Source organism: Mchenga conophoros, linkage group LG4 (genome assembly GCF_057382185.1).
Source record: "Mchenga conophoros isolate Kocher_MC1m ecotype Shallow Benthic linkage group LG4, M_conophoros_male_GT1.1, whole genome shotgun sequence".
Taxonomy (NCBI): domain Eukaryota; kingdom Metazoa; phylum Chordata; class Actinopteri; order Cichliformes; family Cichlidae; genus Mchenga; species Mchenga conophoros.
In genome coordinates this window covers 17,136,442-17,149,437 of record NC_140529.1, presented here as the reverse complement: position 1 = coordinate 17,149,437, position 12,996 = coordinate 17,136,442, and the positions used below count along the sequence as shown (strand labels likewise).

Here is a 12,996-nt window from a genome sequence, read left to right as displayed (position 1 = left end):
GAGCAGGGTGAGTGGAGGAGGTGTGAAGTGTCTGAGGTGTCAGAGGTGAGACAGCAGTAGTGGGGGTGGGTGAGTCTGCAGCCGATGTTGCAGACTGCCTCATGGCTGAATCAAATCTGTTAAAGAAATGATTCAGTTCATTTGCCCACCTCACATCCCTCCCAGGCAGAGAGTTCTGACCTTTGTGGCCCGAGATGGTTCTGAGGCCTCTCCAGACTTCACCAATGTTGTTTTGTTGAAGCTGGTTCTCCAACTTCTGCCTGTAGCTGTCCTTCCCATTCCTTATCAGTCCTCTCAGCTCTCTCTGCACCCTTTTCAACTCCTCCTTGTCTCTGGATTTGAAGGCCCTCCTCTTCTGCTTAAGGACGGCTTTAATGCCTGGGTTAATCCACGGTTTGTTGTTGGAGAAACACCGCACAGTCCTGTTATCCACACAGAAGTTTTTTATAGTCCGTAATGCATGTTACCAGGCTGTCGATGTCCTCTCCGTGGTCGTCACAGATCACCTCCCACACAGTCGACTCCAAACAATCCTTAAGAGCAATCCGGTCTTCTGTTGTCAGGACTGTCACATCGTGTGGTCTTCAGCTGCTGTAACCCATCTGCTTCAACAGTCAACGTGTTGTGTATTCAGATGATCTTCTGCATACCTTTATGGCAACCAGTGGTTGTTTGAGTTACACTTGCCTTCCTGTCCTCTGTAAGCAGCTTGGCCATTCTCCTCTGACCTCTCACATCAACATTGTATGGCACCCAGAGAAATGCAGCTCACTGGATATTTTTTTCTTGTCAGACAACTCTCTGGAAACCTCTGAGATGGCTGGAAAATCCCAGTAGATCAGAAGTTTCTGAAATAGCTTGGCTGGCACTAACAACCATGCCATGTTTAAAGTCAGATAAATCAGCTTTCCTCCCCATTCTTGAACTTCAACAGGTGGTTTAGACTGTGTCTTTATACTTAAATGCACTAAGTTGCTTCCATGTGATTGGTTGATTTGATATTTGTGTTAAAGAGTGGTTGAACAGGTGTGCCAAATACAATGATCTCTGCACGATTAACATAAAATTATATATTTATTTAAATGCATATGGTCATGGGCCAGTTGCCTTGAGAGCAGCCTGCTCACAAAAACTAGCATTTTAACAGTTTCATTTCAGAAACAGACACACCCAGCCCACACTGTGAAGGCCACTGTGAATTATGCACTGTTAGTACTGCTGCTTATGTCCCAACTGCTAAATTTTGCATTTACACTTTATTTTAAACATTGTGAATGATAGCAAAATAGTCTAAACTGTAAGAAACTCAAATACTCCTTTAAAAATTGTTCTTCACTTAACCACAAGTCATGGAAAATTGCCTCCCTGTGCACTCTGTTCTGACCTTCATCATGTTAATACTCATTCAAAGACATTTATGCTGTGTGTGACCATGAAAACTGAAATCCTCCCACTCCCCTCGAATTCGTTTTATTCTGCAGTGCTTCTACCACTAGAAGCACGCCAGACGCACACACGCACACACAGGCACAAAGAAACACGACGATCTCCAGCCAGACAGGAAGCACCCCCACCTCCTCTGTTCCTGTTTCTCATAGTGTGTACAAGAGTGTATGTGTCTGTGTGTCCGCGCTCACTCCTGCTACTTTAGGCAATCAGCAGGAGGCAGAATGAACAAGGCAGGAAAAAACTACACAAAGCCAAGAGATAGAAGATACTGCTGTACAGAAGCAATATTATTAGTGAGGGAGAAAAATATGCAGAAGATTATACATTGAAAAAGAAAGCAGTCAGAAACATGTGATTGTGGAACAATGCTGGCAGTCAGGCTCTTTTCTTCACCTCTCTCTTCCCTCCCTTCCTTTCCTCTGGTAGACGGAGGGAGAGGCTCAGGCAGTGTTGACACTGATGCAGACACATTTAAAATAATTGCATTTGCTTTTAGAATTACACGGCAACACAAACAATCATATTTTTTTTCAGTTTGCTGAAGCTGTGTGTCATCCAGACCTTTCAAACACTGCACGAAGTAACCTCATACCAGAATATTATCCGGGAGTTTCAATTAGGGAGGGCCAAAACTCCTCTAACATACTTGTACAGTGTTTGTCCTGCACAATAAAGAAAGTCACAAATGTATCCAAGCTTCCTGTTTTAGAAGTCAAAGCTCCCTGTTTAAAATGAAAAGAGGAGGACCACTTTGGGGGTTTGCACAATTTCAGAGACATAATGAAAAGTCGCCGTCTTATTCGTGTTAGAATTATCCTTATGCTGCTATCACCAGCCTGTGTTAGATGCCAAGTATAAGCAGGAGAAATAATTCAGCAGCAAAACACCTGTCATTACTTTTCCTGCTATTATTTCCTTTCTCTCACCCCACCCTGGTGAGCTGGTTTAGCTAGGACAATCTGGTTGAAGCCAAAAGACTTCACACACACAAACAAACACAAACGGACTAACACAAGCTACTTTCCGTTGGATTTGCATCCCTAGATTTCCATTCATTTGCGTGAGCATCTGGCCACAGGAGGCACAGAACTTCAGACACAGAGAGCCTAAAGAAAGTACACACAAAACAGAAAATGAAGAAACCGAGAGCAGCGACTGCGTGATTTAGGCAGCAAAAGGTCTGCGGCTTCCTAATGCATAAAAAAAACAGTCAGTCAAAAAGGAAATGACAACTGGAACTGTAGGTCTGATAAGAAGGCCAACATTGAAGATCTGCAGTTAGTCATCATGTTTTATCAGCAATTTCTTTCTAAGCTGATGAACATGGATCACTCACAAAAATATGCATACATGCAAACACACGGTTCCCGGCATTTTCACAATGGGCATGTTCTCTAATCACCTAATTATTAGCAAAACAAATATTTTGAGATCAAGGTGATATTGAAAGCCAGACGCTGTACACTAGTCTGGCAGTGTTCATCCTTTTCACTCTTGCACAAAGAAGCAGATAACAGTACTGCTGGTGGGTTAAGAGCCTTCTACGGCCACACCCACCACACCCAGCTCTCAATCAAGTCCATGCTCTTGGCACAGCAATGTTAAACTACCTGTGCAACCTCTGTAGGATCCAGGCATTTACCTAGAGTCACTACATATTACCAGTAGTGACTCTGACCCTAGCCAAATGCAAAAATGAGTGAAGTAAAAGTCAGAAAGGAAGAGGAGGGAAAAATGTGAGTGGTCTCCACTTGTAAAACCAGTTTTGTGTTGGGGTTTGTCTCATTTTTGCCCCTCTAGTGCACCTGTTGGTAATTTCATTAATAAAAAAAGCAGCTTAAATTGATCAACAACCCCCCTCTGCTATTTAACTGACCAGATCAATATCCCAGAAGTTAAATTGACTTGATGTTATACTCCAAAAGAAAAACTGTCCCTTTAAGAAATCCAGTGAGCTAAGCTCAAAATGTGTGTAAGTTTCATGCTTATAGATACAAAAAATATACAGTTACTTGCTGTACATGACAAAATGCTCTTGTTGGACAAGCTATTTTCATTGTGCTCGACCTTTGTGCCCCTCGACTGTTGGAAAGTGAATTTGTGAGTCCAAAAATAGCAAAACACAAAATTCCTTTTGTGAAACACAAAACTTACCATGCCTGTTAGCATGCGTATTCCCTGATATCAGACTGACAACACAATCTGCAAACGGCAAATATTGCATTTGCCATTTGTACGGTAACAAATGTATATATCATCATGTGTACATGAACGCAGTGAAAATACTCTTATGTCTAACATTGTGTGGCCAGAAATAGGCTGCTGGCCAAACTAATCTTCCTTCCTTCCGCACACGCAACCGGCTTCCCGTCCTTGGAACAAAGATAACCCCCCCCCCCCCCCCCTCAGCCTGAACTGTTGCACCCAAGTACAAGAAGACATATAAAGAATCCAGAAAGACCAAGCAAGATAACAATGGTTATCCTGGAGCACCCTGCTCAGACAGAGACAGCTGTACTCGTGTTTTGGTGGCTCAGCTTCCTTTTTTGGGACACGTGCTGTAAAGTAGAAGGCTTAATCTAAGGTAAGGCTAAAAGTAAGTCTCCATAAATCAGGATAATGTGCTTTGACATGGTATTAAATTGTGTGTGCATGTGTGTGTGAGAGAGTGTGTGTCATCCCCCTGCACTGTGGTGAAGGCTGCAGGTCAAAGGTGAGGTATTATTATAGCAGTTCACATTTACACACACAATGATTACACTGTCTGTGTCTTACAAAAGTCCCCAGTTTACTAGCCCCTCTGATTACCCGTGTTTACTTATGAACACGAAGCAGATGCCATGGCAGTGTGGTGATTTTGTTTGGGGGGCACCATTTAATTAGCTTGGTCCTGGGAGCAGGGGGTGCATGTGGTCAGTGGTTTGGGTTGTTAGTGGGTGAAATGGAGGCTGGGGGATGGAAGTATCAAGAGTTGATGTCTGGGATTCCTCGTGCTACAGCCCGACCAAAATAACCACAAGAACCATTTGAAATTCTTCTCCCTCTACAAAATGCATGTACATGATGTATAATGCTGTTGCTTCTCTTCGTGTAGGATATTTCCCTTGCATGCAAAATGTGTTTTGTGAAATTGTGTCTTTAGGCACTTTCTTAATAGCAGCCTGTCACAATAACACATCATTTTTTCCCATTTATTTAGCTGAATCTTCAAAAAGTACCAAAGATAACACACCAACAAAGTGATTCCCACAGAACTATCATCTAAAAATTCAGCACAGTGTGTACTGTGCCCTTAGAAAATTTGAGTAAACTGGACGAGTGGAAGACGAAAGAAGGCCTAAAAATTCTGAATGAATAGAGTTTAAAAGTCATGCCGTTAAGAAATAGGATAAAACCCTATAGACGGGATCTCGAAGATGCATCCAGCCCTTCAGTTGTTCTCATCAGAAATGGTCCCAGTGGAAGGGTGGCTTTGAAGAAGCAATCATTAAGCAAGTGAAACAGAGAGAAAAGTCTGAGGTATTCTAAATTACACAAGAACTTGAGCTAAACAAGAGCTGGTGTTACAAAGGGATGTTGTTCCAAAGTTGGAATTTTTGGTTAAAATCATCATCAGTGTGTCGAAGGTTGGTCTGGAGAGAGGTACAACAGTGAGTGTCTACAGCCATCTGTTAAACACAGCAGAGGCTCTGTTATGGTTTCTCAGCCAGTGGTGTTGGGGAGCTTGTCAAAATTGATGGAATTCTGAACACACAAAAGTGCCATTGGATTTTAATCCACCATGCCATACCATATGAAAAGCATCTGGCTGCCAACAGCTTCGTTTGCTGGAGATCAGCATGGCTATGATCCCATGCACATAAATGGAAAACTCCTTCAGTGTGTCATTCAAGCTCAGCCATGGATTGGCCTCCTCAGAGGCTGGACATCAACGTTATTGAAGCAGCGTGGAATCATGTTGACAAAGAACGAAAGGCTGCCAAGATCCAAATGTAAATGTCCTGGAGAACTATACCTAAAGAGTACTTAAAGAAATGACAAGAAAATTGCCATGAGAAAGTTCATGCTGTGCTGAAAAATAAAGACGTCATTAGAAAGCTTGTTGGAATTACACAAATTGTTTTGGGGGTTTTTAATGCTCTGATAAATCAATGCAGCTATTTCTTGTAGAAATGTGGAGTGGGTCAAGAGCCATGGAAGTGTATTTCCAACTATATAAAACTAATTCTTTGCAGCCTCTCATTTGTCAGTGCAAATTAATGAATGGAGACTCCATGCATTCCAGGAGAAGTGTGTAGCTGTCTGCATCCCCGGACCAACAAAGGGAGTTGCCTCTAACAAGGCGTGGCTCTTGCAAATAAAGAGCGCAGTTTTATTTTATTTTATTTTTTGTTATATACTTTTATTTGATTTTGTCACACAGTGAGTGTGACCCAAAGTTAAGCCGCAAGTTGTCTCATCTGTTGACCGGCATATATCAATTCACTGTACGCTATTAATTAAATATGGCTTAGAAGAGTAACATCATTTATTTGCATGCGTTATCCCTTGGGCAACATCCACAGTCATTTATGCCCACACATACACAAAGTAATCCTTATGGTGTCGTGAAGCTGTTTTGCATAGCCTGTATTTAATCCTAATGTGGGAGTGGGTTACTTTGCATTTCCGTTGCATTGACAAAATGACAAACAATCCTTTTTCTGTTAGTGCTGAAGGAACCTTAAAAAAGGCAAAAATGTGTGAGACACTTTTGAGTTTACTAAATTTAAAAGAAACACATCTCTGCCAATGTCCAGAAACAGAAGCCATGTGGGTGCAGTTTAAGACAGTCTCCAAGGGAATGACCTTTCATGTCTATAGCAACTGAGAATATCATATGAGAAGAAGAAAAAGGAGGAGTTCAAACAAACAAACAAAAAAGTGAAGAGGGAAGATCTGAAGCAGGAAGATCATCGAGGTCAAATGAAAACTAAGTAATTCTGTTTCTGGAAGCGTATCTATAGACGCAAGCTCTGCTCTGTCACTCTTATTAATAACACCACAGCTCAGTCAAACAAATCTTTGTTTTACTGATTTACTCTAGGAAAAGAAAAAGTGAAGAGTTCACCCTTCAAAACCTCAAATAAAATCCACAAACACTTTGTTTCCAACTGTGTTTCATTTTCTTCACACTGACTTGTTAACTTCATATCCTGGTAACACCCAAATATTTTTTTTTCTAAACAGCTTACTTCCTCTTTCCTCTTCACTTGGGTGACATCTCTGGCCCACCGCATACACACACCCACACACACACACACACACACACCCACACACACACACACACACACACACACACACAGAAAACTCCCTCTGCTAGGAAAATTGTGAGTTATGTTAAGACTGGCCGTTTGTGTAAATGTGTGTGTGGTACTGCTCCCAGTGTGATGGCTTGGGTTTTGTGCTGAGTAACTCTGTGACTGTCTGTGTGTCTGTGTGTGTGTGCATGCGTGTGTGTGTGTGTTTGTGTGTGTGTACCACTCGCTGAATAGACAAAATCCGCCTGACTTCATTATGTGGTATCTGGTCGGCTCGTATTGCCTGTGTAATACCGAGATTTGAAGATGGTGTCAACACTGAAAAGCTACCAAAACATAATGCCCCATATACTTAAAATGCCCAGAGGAGCTGCACGTAATGGTGTTTGTTGATGGTTAATGGTACACACACACACACACCCACACACACACAAAGGGAAGTCCATTTTTTGTCATATCATCTTTCCTCCATTCAAATTATTCACAGAAATTGTTTTATGTTTGCACATCCTATGTTCATAGTTTTAATCCCTTTAAAGGTCCCCACAGCAGATCATCTTTCTCGATCTCATCCTATCCCTGGCATCGTCTTCTATCACACCAACCCTCTGCATGTCTTCACAGTAAGAAAAAAAAGCTATAGATTGTACAGCTAAAAACTGGCAGCAGGGTTGACATCGCCTTGCTGTAAAACACAGCCACCATATTGTAATTGTTTTTAGTTTTTACTGTAATTTTTTACAGGAACATACTTTTTTTTAAATGCTGTAGTGGTGCTGTAAATCTTTACACCATTCTTTGCAGTAATAATGTAATTTTTAAAGTGTGTATATGTCTACTAATACTGTAACTTTATCTTTAGTACAGTGATAGTGTCATTTCTACAGTAAATTATCTTGTGAAACTGCAATATTTGAGAGAATATTTGAGAATAATTGAGCCCAGAGGAAATTATGTAACCATGTAATGTAATTATGTAACTAGTTGACTACACAACTGTCCTATCAGTGTTGTAAAAACAAACAACTTCTTGAAAAATCTAAACTTTTATTTAAAATATAAGTTTTACATTCACAGACATATTATCAGTCTTCTTAATATTTTGTTAAAAACACTGATGTATTTATCACACAATTACACTGTAATTACACAGTGTGGCGCATCGATCACACATTCATAACACATTGAGTCAAACACTACATCCATTAACATCCTCTGACGTCTTCCTCTTTTCCTCTCTCACTGCGCCCCAACATGCCTTCCCACTCTCTTCCTTTTCCTCCATCTTCGGCCGACAGTACAGTTTTCACCTTGTTGGTCAACAACACCTGAGGCAGTTGTTGATGACCCAGGCCCCAACTGTTCCAGTATGGAAATCTCCTTCTTTATGATCTGCGTTTTTGATCCCTCCAAGACTTTAGGGTAGACGCCCTTCCTGATGCAACTCACCCCATTTATCAGGACTTGTGATTGGCACAAGAAGTACACTGGCACCAGTGAAACCATGATCCTATATTTTGCAAAGATAATGTACAATTATATTTACCATTTAAACAGACTGGCACTATGCACCCCTGCAACATGACAGCTTATTTTATAACTTTTTTTTTTTTTAATCATGGATATGCTGAGCTTTAAGTGTCTTTTCTATACCATTTTAACACTTAGACCCCTGACATTAAAGGGTGTAAAGGGCAGGGGAGGACTTGTGAAAAGGAAACAGGACGGACATCAAAGCTATTTTAAGTACACTCTAGTTGTAATGCTGTTTTTCTCTTCATACAGTCATTACAGTCACTAGGCTCGTCTTAGTGAAACTGACTTTTGGCATCACGTGTGCTCCACTTATTTTCTGTGCAATTTGCAGTCATCTTTAGCTGTGTTCCTTTCGTCTTAGATGACACAGAAACATGTCTGAGAGGAGATCAACAAGCTACCACACACGTCAAAGCAGTGCACAAAGCTTATTAATGGTTTGTGTGAATAAGTGTGACAGTTAGCAAAGGGAGGGCCAACACAAAGAAAATATCACATTACAAAGTCTGAACACTGCAAACAGTTGGAGGAGGGGAAGGCGCATACACTGAAAAATCACACAGACACACAGGTTCGAACCTTAGAAATGTGAATGAGTGCTTACTATAACAGTACTAGGTAATGCTATTAGACTACTTTGGCTTTTAACACATTATATCCAAGGACACATGCACATACTGGAGCAAACAACATATCTCTTTTGTTTCGCGGTTACAAAGGCGGACAAATGATACTCTCGCAAACAATCACCTTTTCCTGTGATACCAGAGAGCCAATAAGGCAGCCTTGTTCATAAAGTTTAAACGTGTTTGAACACAAACAGCTGCGAACTGTGAAGACCCACTTAATGTGGTGTGTAATACACGTGAACAATGAGAAGAGGAAAAAGGGTTTATATTTTAAATCTGCAGTTTAAAAGTAAAGATTTCAAAGTAAATGTTTGTGATTTGTCATTTTGGTCTATTTTAAGATGAACACTAGCTGTATTGTTGAGGTTACAGTCACTGAATTCTACAGTCCTCCTGAGTCACTGGACTTCTCAATATATTATTAGTCATGTACCCAAATTTATTGTCATTACAATGAAAACAGTGAGATGGAAATTCCATAAAAAGCAGCTTTAATTGTACAGGATTACGACACGGTTGGTCAGAAATATTTTGACTTCAGTAGTGGCTACTGTTGGCTTTGCTATGTTTGATTTGGCAGATTTTCCTTCCTGGTGCAACCTTAAAGGGATTGGTGTTTCCTTCCAGGATCGATATGGGAAGTTATTACAATACACTATGAATCAGGAGTGGGAAATTCATTTTCTCAAGGGGTCACATGAGAGACACAATAAGTTGAACTGAGTTCTGCTCAATTTTAATTTTCTTAATCTCTTGTTGTTCCGGCCCTCCACAACAGTCCATGATTCTCACATATCCCCTTACGAGAAATTAATTGCACACACCTGCAACTTCAGTTCAAGACTTCTAAACCTGAAAATTTGTACCCCACACCCCCACCCTGCACACGTTGGAGCATAATTAAAACAACAACGCTCCCTGGTGGACACACAAGTTGTTTTAGAACAGTTCATTAGGTTTTTTCTCCGTGTACTGTGTATATTTTCATAGAAATGTGGCATTATCACCACTTTTATAACATTATATTATCTTACATTATAAGATAACGCATTAATTAAAATTTTAACTACATTAGGTCCACCGTTACCACAGCATGTGTCTCTGTTAGCTTCTAGTGATACAATTCCCATCCATGGATAGAAAAAGTCATTATCAAAAGTTATTTTCTTCTGTAACACATCTGTGTGAAAGGCCATCATATCCACATCCTCCTGAGACCCAGTAATTCATTTTTGTGCACTGTAGTACACATTTAGTTTTTGCTTGTATCACTCACACTCTACATGCCACTCTGTTGAGTCCTGATGTTTCTTAGAGAGGTCAACAGCACCTTTAAAATGATGTCACATGTGTGGGGGTGTGGCCTTCCCAACTCTCTTTTTCCTACCTTTCAAAATGGCTGGCATGCCCACAAGCACATTTTATGGAAGAAAGACATGTAAGCATGATATCTACATTTAAGATAGTTTTTTAAACTCAGATTTTGATTAATTTTCAAAAATAAACATCTAGTAAGTAATTTGAGGGGGTTTTCAGACCTAACTTTATTTAGTTTCACGGAGAAAATGACTAATTTATTAATGTGTACTCTGGTGCACGTCAGGACTTTGTACTTAAATTTATTTCACTTTTTTCTAAACAACTCTTTGACAGAGGCAGAAAGAATTCTTAACACAATCATTGAGGGAATTTCAGACATAGATCTTTCAGAAGATGAGAGTCATATGAGCCAGATAGGAGAGGGTGAAAACCCAGAGAGAGCCAGACAAAGATTATCAAGATGCAGGGTGTAATGGAGAACGACACAGGGTCAGCTGAAATCTGCCGTCATCCTATCTGGTACAAAACCAGCATGTAGGAGAATCAGGAATTTTTGATTTTGAGTGAAAAAAGTATGGGTAACGTGCAGAAATGATTTCCAGTAAATTGATTTAACTTATAAAGATAGTGTAAATGTGTTGCAAGTGAACTATATCGGATATTGGAGTATCTAAATTTTATTTTGCTAAATAATTTTCCATTATCTTAGGTTTATGCCTTTGTTGGAAGAATGCAGAATTGGAGATGATGGTACCCTAATGACACTTAATGATTGGAGCCCACAGCAGTATTTCCAGCAGTACATTGACAAAAAACTAATTCAGGACTTGTCCTTGTTGACCAACCAGCGTATGGTACAGGATTCAGGGTGTAGTTTAAACACAACACCAGAAGAAATCAATAGCTTTTTAGGAATCTCAGTGTACATTGCATGCCTTGGATATCCGAGAATTAAAATGTACGCAGTTATAGCTGATTCCATGACATGTGGTCATTTCTACAAGATCAGGTCTTCGCTGAAAGTAGTCGATGATCTGCCAGAAAATGAGAAAAAAAAAGGATCTCCTGGGGAAAGTCAGACCACTTCTAAAGAGAGTCCTTTAGGTTGCCTCAATCTGCCCAGGCCAACAAAGGTCTGTATGATGAACAGATCGTTCCATTCACTGGCTGTCCCAATTCACAAGTCCCAAGACCTGCAGTGGTTGCAAATATAATATCGACATGGGAGGGGTTGACCTATCTGATCACATGCTCAGCTTCTACAGAATATCTAGTCGGACCAAAAAGTGGACTGTTCGCACCACACGTTATTTCATTGATTTGGTCATCACCAACTCCTGGCTTCAGTACCAACAAGATAGCGAGGACATGCAACAAGCTCAGAAGAACTCCCAATACCTGGAGTTCAAGCGCCTCTTGGCTGAGGAACTGATAAACAAGGGACAAATATATGAACAAGACCTGAATAATACCAGTGATGAAGAGTTCTCTCTAGAAATCAAGAAAAGGATTGAATTTTGTTAGTTTCACATTCGTGATCAATGAACTCCCCTTGTGCACTGTAGTGCACATGTTGTAAAATTTTAATAAAATTAGTTAAAAACAAAATTGTTTTTGCAATGTGTCTTTTACCAACCCAACACTTGATTTATATGGAAAAATCAAAATACTTTTTTTTCCCCTGGGTCTCACCGAGACCCCTGTTCGCTTAATGAATAAATTGTTAAAATGCTAAAATGTCTTTGTTACAACAAAGAATTACTCAAACAATCACAAATTGTCCTCAAAGTTTATCTCACAGACAAATTGCAGTCGACATTGGTTAATAATCTGAGGCTATCTAACTCTATCCTATTACTGATTAGTGTAATCTAACATCTTTGTGAATAAAATTTAACAAATTAATTTCCTCCTTGATGCAGCTGTGGCATCTTTAAGAGCGATAGGGTTGTCTTCATTGTGTAACGGTGAAACTTTTTACTTCATCAGTATTGTTATCTGCCTGTTGGCAGCGTGGACACCTAAGTTGACTGATATCACAGGTGTATCTACTAAAAATCGCGGATGAGTTTTAACCCTGGTGACCTCAACCTCAAGGTCAAAGTCAGAGATCAGGTTTTCTGAAAGTCTTTTGAATTCGACAGCACACCATAGGATTTTCAGATTGATATCAGAGGTGCCTTCACTAAAAATCTTAGACGAGTTCAAATCTCAGTGACCTTGACCTCAAGGTTTTTTGAAAATCTTGTGACCGGTTACAGAAGTAGTTTTAGAATTTGCAATTGTTATACTATGTCTACAGTGACCTCTAGTGGCCAGTGTCTTGTTGTTGCTTTTCGCGGGATTTGGACAGGATATAAACAGGAAGTAACAGTGATCATAATTAATAATAAATAGTGGAGAATACTGGATAAAATAAGAATATGCTTCTTCCTGCTTCTTTAATGTATCATGTTTTCTTGTTAAAATTTCCTTATGTCCTATCCTTTTCCTTTTTTCCTTTCTTATGTTTTTGTTTTGTTTTAGTTTTTAATCTAGCTGCTTTACGATTGTAACATGCTCGAAATAAAGCCTCACAAGCTGATGTATGTAAGGAAAAATTCCTCAAACCGATCCTGAGTGTTTGTATTCACAAGACCGGTACAAATGATATATCTATTGTTTATGTATGTATGTATGTATGGAGTTATTTATTTATTTCCATATGTATTGCTGTGCTCAGTACTGTATTGAGTACATTGAGTGCTGTTGTCACAGTCCCT

The 12,996-nt window shown here is 39.9% G+C and overlaps 1 pseudogene; it reads left to right on the top strand.

Annotated features, from left to right (window-relative positions):
- Window positions 1-10,309: 10,309 nt before the first annotated feature.
- Window positions 10,310-11,758, top strand: LOC146575833 (uncharacterized; annotated as a pseudogene).
- The last annotated feature ends 1,238 nt before the right edge of the window (window positions 11,759-12,996 follow it).